The sequence below is a fragment of the Cyanistes caeruleus genome, chromosome 10, assembly GCF_971803275.1.
Source record: "Cyanistes caeruleus chromosome 10, bCyaCae1.hap1.1, whole genome shotgun sequence".
In the NCBI taxonomy this organism is placed as follows: domain Eukaryota; kingdom Metazoa; phylum Chordata; class Aves; order Passeriformes; family Paridae; genus Cyanistes; species Cyanistes caeruleus.
Window position 1 is genome coordinate 19,394,978 of NC_141710.1, and position 8,688 is coordinate 19,403,665.

Consider the following 8,688-nt stretch of genomic DNA (forward strand, 5'->3'; position numbering starts at 1 on the left):
GGGAATGTGTTAAGATTTTGCTTTCTTCCACAGCCAGAATTCTGGAGCTCAGCAAAGCTGTTGATCAGCACTGATGGCAAAGCAGTGACAAAGTCAGCCTTACTCCTTGGGATCTGAGCAAACCTCTGCTCTGGCCACAACTCTGCACTTTTGGGAACAAAGATATATATATTTATATATATATATATCAGCCTGCTCTGGTGTAAATTACAATTTACTATGCAGCAGTTAGTTTCAAATTTTGCTTTTTCAAGATGCAGAACTAGAATGGAAAACATTTTCAACACAGCAGAGCTTTGTCAGGAAATGCCTCTCACTAAACACAAAATGTTTAATGCCCAACATTTCTCTCCTCCCGCCTGAGATTCACACGTTCCGTCAGCCCAGTTCCTGACAGGCTGTTGGAGAGCCCAGAACTTCCACACTGTGCAATGCCAGGGGATGAGTTAAACACACTCTCACACATTCTCTGAGATGGAGCTGACAGATTGAGGTCACCCAAAGCACAGGGACAACCTTCATGCCAGGGACACGAGGACAGAGGGCCATGGACCTTTAGCCTCACAGCAAAGTTCAAAGATACACATGTAAACACACACAGAAGTAACTCCAAGTATATTTTATAGCTTCTAAAAGCTTATAAATAAACACACATCACAATGCTTGTGCTATGGTGCACACTTACTGAATTATTTATACAGGAAAATCCGGAGTAAACCACAGCAGAACTAAGAAACAGCAAAATAAAAGTTTGTAAATAATGAAGCTGTAGTTTAAGCTTACTAAAAAGGTGATGAACTGTTATCCCTTTCTCCATCTCCCACAGCACTTTTAGGGTTTGATTTTTAACAACTAAGCAATATTGAAACATTTCAAATATTCCTTGAACAGAATAATTTTCCTGATTTTTTTTTTTTTTTCTTTTTTAAAGAAACCTTCCTGGCACCTACAGCTGAGAAGGATGTCAGTTCTGTAGAGCACATTTTGGGAGTTCTAGGATACTCAGCAGGTGTTTTCCCAGGATCCTGGGAGAGTAAACATGAGTTGCTAAAAGCCAATGTTAACACTGCTTTCTATTCTTGTTCTTTACAACCATGAAAAAGGTCTTCAACATCTTTTCTTTGTACACTACAAGGTGTGTTTAGTGATTCTTTCCATTCTCTGTGATCAATTACTGCAGGAATAAATAGTATCAAAATGAGCAAACCCCTCCTCAGCCTCAGCAGCCGTTTTCAGTAGGTGTCAGTGACTTGGTCCTGCACTGCAAATCTGATTTTCCCTGAGCTGACACACCAGGCTGGCCTCTCCCTTAGCTGTGCCCTTGCCTGAAGCCATCTCCAGCACCCAACCCTTTGTGCTCACTCCCTGCAAACAAACAAGCAACCACCTCCGAAGGAAACAAGTTTTCAGTCTGATTTCTGTGCGTGCTTCCCAAGCCGTGCATCCCCAGTGCTCCTGAATTCTGTGTGTGTGCTTGTCCCCAAATGAGCAGAAGGAAAACACACAGCTGTAAGCTGAAGTGGTGTGTCCTGCAGGTTTCCTGCCTGCATGGCCTGGCTTGACCTCGTGTGGTCAGCGAGAGCCAAGCAGCAGAGGCAGCCAAAATGAGCATCAAATTCTCAGAGAAGCCAGCTGACAGAAATAACAGCAAAGGGACTTTAAAGGTATTTTCAAGTGGTATACCTCTTCATGGATTTTCTGCAAAAGAAAGGATTTGGAAGTATCTTTCTTGGGCATGTAGTGAAAGGGCAAGGGGAAATTGCTTTAAACTGAAAGAGGATAAATTTGGATTAAATATTAGGAAGAAATTCTTCCTTGTGAGGGTGTGAGGCCCTGGCTGAGGCTGCCCAGAGAAGCTGTGGCTGCCCCTGGATCCCTGGAAGTGTCCAAGGCCAGGCTGGACAGGGCTTGGAGCAGCCTGGGATAGTGGAAGGCCATGGCAGGGGTTTGGAATTAGGTGGTATTGATTATCCCATGATTGTATGATGAAATTTTCATGTTTAAAGCTTAGCTACAGAGGTGAGGAGCACAGAGCTGGTCCCATCATTACATCTCAGACTGCTGAGGATACTGTGGTGGTGAAGAACAACACAGGGCAGCTGGAATTGCCCCATTAATTGATCTAAGGAAATCCTGATTGATCTAAGGAAATCCTGGAACAAAGCATTTCCCTTGACCTCTTTATCAATTTGTGAAAATATAATCACTCTGATATCTGAATCTGTAGGTAGGAGTAATTACAGCAAGTTTGAGGAGTAATTTCAGCAGGTTTGGATCTATTTTTTCCTGATAAAGTCCCATGAATCATTTGATAAACCGAGTTCTACATCTGATGATTAATTCTGATTTATTCAAAAAATGTTCTGAAATCAACAGGAACAGTTTTTAAGTGATTAGAATGAAGACCTGTTAGACCAGTGAGACACTGAATATTCAACAATGACCCAGGCTCCTTTTCAGCATGGTAGGAACACTAGCAACCATAAGAAAATGAACCATAAAACTGGAATAATAAGGAAATTTTGGGAACATTAGCACTAGAAAGTCTTTACATGTGGTAAACTCTCCCTTTTACTTTAAATTACTGAATTTGAGAAACTCAGATTATGAATGTATTGCTGCCTGTAATGAATGTTACACTCAACTCAGAATATTTTTGCTCTGCAGTTGTATGAGACATTAGTGACTGTAACTGATTTGCCATTAGTCTTGCCCAGTGACTTTGTTTAACAAATTGCACTGAGCTTCATAAGTAGACATATAGATTTCTTAAAAATGCTAACTTGAGCTGGCTCTGCACGAGATAATTGTTACATTCCTTTACTATAGTGTTTTCTTGAAATTATTTTCCTGTCTGTATGATTACCAAGTTTTCATGAAGAGTGGTTTAATATTATTTTTTCCAGTATCCTTCATTTTACTGAAATGTGTTTCCATGTTCATTTATTGCTGAGAGTGGCACAGAGAGAGGACCCAACAAGTCTTTCTCTAACAAGAAGAGATTAGCAGTAATGTGAAGAAGTAATGGTCAATGAAGTGTGTAAAACCAAGTCCCTTGAAACTGGTAAAAAAAGTTGAGATTTGTCTCTGTGGACAGGTCAATATGTGTGTAAACCTGGATATAATAAGAAGAAATCCCTCTCAATACATCTTTCACCTTTCTTGCAATACAAATGTTTGCCATGAAGGTGAGAAGAGCCTGGAGTGGGAGCAAGAATTTGGGCAATTGATACAAAATCCTTGTGGCCAGATTCAAAAGTCAGTGAGTGACTGTGGCTCCAACTTTTAGTGAATTGGGCAGTCTTTTATAGCCACCTGTTTACTCACTGGACTAACAGCTTCCTAAAAATAAAGATAATATTTCTCCAGGTTTTGAGACTATTTTTTCATGTTATTGCAAGTTCTCCTGTGTTTTTTAGGACAAAGGGAAAGATTACAAGGCCCTCTAGGTTTCTTCTGTACTTCTTGCCCTATTTAGATTTAAATCAGGAAATTAAAATAATTATTAAAAAATGCATGTCATGCCTAAAAAGCACAGACTATTATCAAGGGACTACAAAAGCTGATACAATGGAGGGATGAGCTAAAAAAAAATATCCTGAGAAGTCAAAACTGGCTAGGAATGAAGTTTTCAGAGCAAGGAAATAAGAACAATAGAGTCTCCTTCAGGTGTATAAAGTGGAATGAAGCTGACAAGAGGAGACATTCGACCACGGCAGGATATTTGAAGGAAGTTAATAAAGAAGGAGGGTAATACAGCTGCAGAATTTAATGAGGTCCCTGTAGTGTTTGCAAGAGGATCTGGAGTTGGAAAGCAAGCAATAATCAGCACGCCTAAGTTTTTCAGAAAGTAATGTGCCTAAAGGCCATCAGGTTAATGTTCAGATTTAATGAAAAAACATCCATGCACACACCAGAGGGGTAAAGCACACATCAGATCTCTTCCCACTGACTTCAGTCTCTGCTCAGGGGGAGGGGACTGAAACTCTCTCAAATATAAAACTCATTCAAAAGCTTCATGAGGAGATGAGATGAAAGAAAATAAAAACTATGTCTCCTCTTAATTGAATGCACACTTTGATTATAATTTTTTTTAAGCAAGTTTCCTTGAGTGATTGAAAAAAAACCAACAATTTTTTTAGGAAGTTCTGATAGTTTGAAGAAAATTATTCAGAGTGTAAAGAAAAAGAGACATTTATATTAATGATGTTTTATGCTGTGTCTGGGCCTAACCTTCCAGGTTCACCCTCAGAGAAATCAGCCTCAGGAAGAGGAACTTGTGCAGGCTGTAATAGAAAGCCACAGATAGAACTGCAGCTCTCCAAAAGCCCTGGACCTCCTCTCCAGGCCTACAAAAATTCTCAGGAGCTGGGAGGAGCTGGACAGGTGGGCTGGTAAAAGGATTGCTTTCTCAGGCAGAGGTTAATTAAAGAGGCAGACTGCTGAAAAATATTTAGATTCACAGGAATTCCAAGGCTTTATCTGACAAAGTAAATGCCACCAGAATATTTCTGTCTAGCTTTAATAGGCAGTCCATTTCCTCATATCTTAATACTACTAAAGTTACTAAGCCAATGCCACATGTTGTGAATAAATACCTGGATTCAGAGTCCCTGAAATCAATGAATGTTCATTGACAACTGTGGGCTTTAGATTATAAACCCTTAAGAAGACATTGCCTATTTCAAATGACCTCTTATTATGCAGTTAAAAGCAACCAGAGATAAGACATTTTTGGAGCTGATAAAAAGCCTCCAGAGCAATGGCTCTCAAAATTAGAGTTGCAGCCTCAGGTTGGGGTATGAAGAGTTTTCACTGCAGTCACAACACACTCTACAAACTTAAGATCTCATTGTAAAGAAAATTACTTCTAGCTCTTCTGGCAACAAAGATAACCTCCTGAATGTAAATATCTGAAGCAGTTTGGTTTACTTAACAGACAATTATAGGGAATACCCAGTCCATGATGCTTTCTACAAGGATAGGGGTTTTCTTTCTATTCTGGTGGTATAAATAGTAATAATAAAAAAATTGTGTTAAATATAGGTACTAACCAATCAGTCAGGAAATATTTCAGCTGTGTTTCTGTTGTTGACACAGCACCAAAGGTTCTGACACAACTCAGAGCACAGATAAACCATCAAAGATTATATGAAGGGAATGGCTTGAATTTAGGGTTGTCTAAAGACAATTGATTTAAGTTTTAAATCAATGTTTGATTAAGGAAGAAAAGGTTTATATAGGGAAAATAAGATCCTGACACTGGTTTGAAGTCATGATGCAAAGGAGCTCTAAGGCATTCACTGAGGTGTTTTCTAGGACTTTGGGGCTCACTGAAGATGGGAGGCTAAAAACCACAAACAACTTAATCCTTCACCAAGAACAAGCCTGGGCTCACCCTGCTCCCCAGGATAAAGTTTCACTACACATAGGAAGATATCCTTTTAGGCAACTGGTAATATAATTCAAGGACTCAACTGCATAAGCACTGACCAGTCCATACAGCTATAACAAAAGGACTGGAATTCCAAATCAAAAGCACTGGCCTTGTACAAAAGGAATCAGATGATCCAGTCCTTGTTTTCATCAGAAGCGCAATCTGATGCTTAGTGAACTTGAAAGGTATGTGAAAACAGTGCATGAGTAATAAGAGAAAATATATATATACATATATAAATATAAATATATATATATATAAATACCTGAATTGTCAGTGCTGTAATGGAAATTCAAACACAGAACCCAATGTCTTTAGAGGTTTAGACTTTCTGCTGTAGTTCAAAGCACTTGTTGCTTAGAAGGTCATTGTTCCCTGGCTTGCAGGGGTCTCATTTACATAGAAATGGAACTGGCTTTAAAAGGGAATAAGAGGTGAATTTTTGACGAAAAGCCATTCCACGGGGAAAAGAAAAGAAAAATATATGGAGAAACAAGCAGGCTAAATCAGTGTCCAAAGCACTGAGTAACACACTCAGATTTCAGTACTTCACATCAGCCAAGGATTTGGTCTAATATCACTGAACTAAGCTGTTGTCATAAAACATAGAAAGGAATTTAAGAGAAACTAGGAAGAGCTGCAAAGAAACAAGGGGAGTGAAGAGACAAACACTTCTGAGGAAAGGGAATGAACCTGATGAGCAAGTGGCCTTACCCTGTTCTGTAGATTTTCCAAGACTAAACTTATTTAAGGAATAAAATTATTGCAAATCTGTCCCTACAGTTACTATAGTGATAATGAAAACCATTAAAATGAATATTTGATAAATGAATAAATGAATAAAAATGAAGGGAATAAATGAATGGTAAATGAATATAAATACTAAACGGTGAAAATTAAATGAATAATTCTCTTAAATGAATAAATCCGCTGTGCTTCAGTTTGTTAGTGCCTCTATACAGATTAAATTCCTCTTAAATGTCATCTTGAAAGGAGTTTACATTGCACCACAAGGATCTATAGACTGGGGTTTGCCAGGATAATGGAAAGTAAATATCTGCGTGTGTGACATTGCTTGGTTTCTTTAGCACACACCAAAAACTGACAATTTAGTTCTTAGTTACATTTTGCAGTCAGTGCAGCCAATAGCTGTTGCAGAGGCAGCAGTATCTCAATTTTTTCCTGAGCTATTTGTTTCTCTTAAAGCAACTGTGCCTTTCCCATACTTATTAAACACTGATATTCTTAGTTTCAATATTCAAGACCCAAATATCAGCATGTTCAGCAGCACAGTCTAGAAGTCTAAGAGGAGGATGAGAGTTGAAGACAGGGATGTAGGAAGATGGTTCAACACAGCAGCGGTTCTTCAAAGAAAGAGAGAAAAGGAAGAATTAACAGAGCAAATGCTGCACCTAGAAGAAATATTCCAGAGCTCTATATGGATTGCAGACAGAAGGAGAGGAATAAATTAGGGGAATAAGTGAAAGATGAAATGACATGGTCAGGAAAAAAATAAATAGTTGTCAGTGGTCAACATAATTAAGCCAGAAGAGAGTTCCCTAATTCACAGTGCTATTACTGAGAAGTTTCCTCTCTGGAAGGGCCACCCTCATTCAGCCCAGACCCTCAGCTGCTCTGGCTGGAATTAGCAACAAGCTGCTGCCTGATCTCTGCTCTTGCATTGGCATCAACATTTGTGTGCAACTGCCCCCTTCATTCCTTATTTAAATATTTCTAATGTCATCTGCTGCTAAAACAGAAAGCAGAAGTTTGACTAGGGACCTTGTAGAATCTACCAAGAGTAGCTTAATTTTTTGTTGTTTAAAAGAAAAATGCAGCTCAACTCTACTGGGAGTTTTTATCATTTTTAGCTGTGGAAAATTAAACTGTCCTTATGCTGTACAAGATGTTCCCCTGCTTCCACTCCCCCGCTGTTAAATCCTGAGTTCTCTGCAGAAGCACAGGCCCCAGCAATTGAGGAGCATGACTGTCAATGCAAACAAAACCCCACAACATACATTAGTATATACCCCTGAACAGGTGAAATAAAGAATTGCCTCGATTCCTCAGGTTCAGGCACCAGCTTTAGTCTATTTTCAAACCAAAATTCCACCTCTCTGTAAACCAAGCAATGTAAACTCTGCTCCAGAGTCACATAAATTTCAAAATAAAACTGCATGCCTGGAACTCTGAGAAAAAAGGGTGAAACATCAGTCTTATTTTGAACTGTTGCTGGAAGTTTTAGTTCAATTGTCCTCTCATCCACTGGAGGAAATGCAGTGAGGAAAGATACTCAGAAAACAGGCAAAATCATCATGTGTTTTTTGATTTGAGCACACCCTGCTTTGGGATTAGCTCTGCACAGCTGTTCTCAGTTGGCCAGTAAAGTAATTTTTTCTAAATTAGGTCTCACTGGGGAATTAAGCTTGTCTTTTTGGTAGCTAAAAACCTGTAAACTTAAGTCAGAAACTTGTCTCATGAGGAGATCCTTGTATTTTGGACTTGTGTTTCTCATTCCAAAATGTGTTCCTTTGCCTTGGTGCTTCTTTAACTGAATTTTATAACCCAACAAAATTGTCATTTGATAATTCCTTCCTATTGATAACTTGTGCAGTTTCTGTTCCTCAGTTCTGAAAGCAGTACATATTCTATATATTACAACACACAATTCCAAATACCAAACTCAGCATAAAAGCAACAGAGCAGTCTTATGATGGGCTCATATCTCCTTTTTATGCTGTGAAAGAGTCAAGATCTGCATCCCAGCATTTCTTAGACTTGATGTTTAAAATAAAATTACTGGTTCAAAACAAGAAGATGTTAATTAAACCAGAACATCTAATAGAATTCTCAAAATACATTGAACATAACATGCTTTTCCCTGTTACCCTTGTCTCCTTCTTCTGCCTCCTAAAGCAGGATATAGACAGTAAAAACTTGGTATGTGTTTCTCCCTCTCACAATTTATCTATACCTCTCTTGTCTTGGTAAATTTACAGAACTAAACTTACACTGCATTTTGTACCTTTCAGAATGTCTATTAATCTTACAGCAGCGCTTTTATTTGATTGGTTACCTTGGCATTGAAGCAATAACTGGGAAAGACATTTTAATAGTTTTAACTCTCTGCACCGCATTAGAACACATTTTTCCCATTATCTTTGCTATCATTCTATTGTTTGCCAATCCCAAAACCTGTTGATCTGCCTCAAACAGTTCAACTCTTTCAGTTAAAACAAGACTGATTAGCA

At 38.6% G+C, this 8,688-nt stretch overlaps 1 long non-coding RNA gene across 1 annotated transcript in view; it reads right to left on the bottom strand.

Moving 5' to 3' along the window:
• Positions 1 to 7,800, bottom strand: part of LOC111933205 (uncharacterized) — a 61,878-nt gene extending 54,078 nt beyond the window's left edge. Inside the window, exon 1 of the long non-coding RNA XR_002866563.2 lies at positions 7,619 to 7,800. This is a non-coding gene — a long non-coding RNA (uncharacterized LOC111933205). The remainder of the gene's footprint in view (positions 1 to 7,618) is intronic.
• Positions 7,801 to 8,688: the final 888 nt, after the last annotated feature.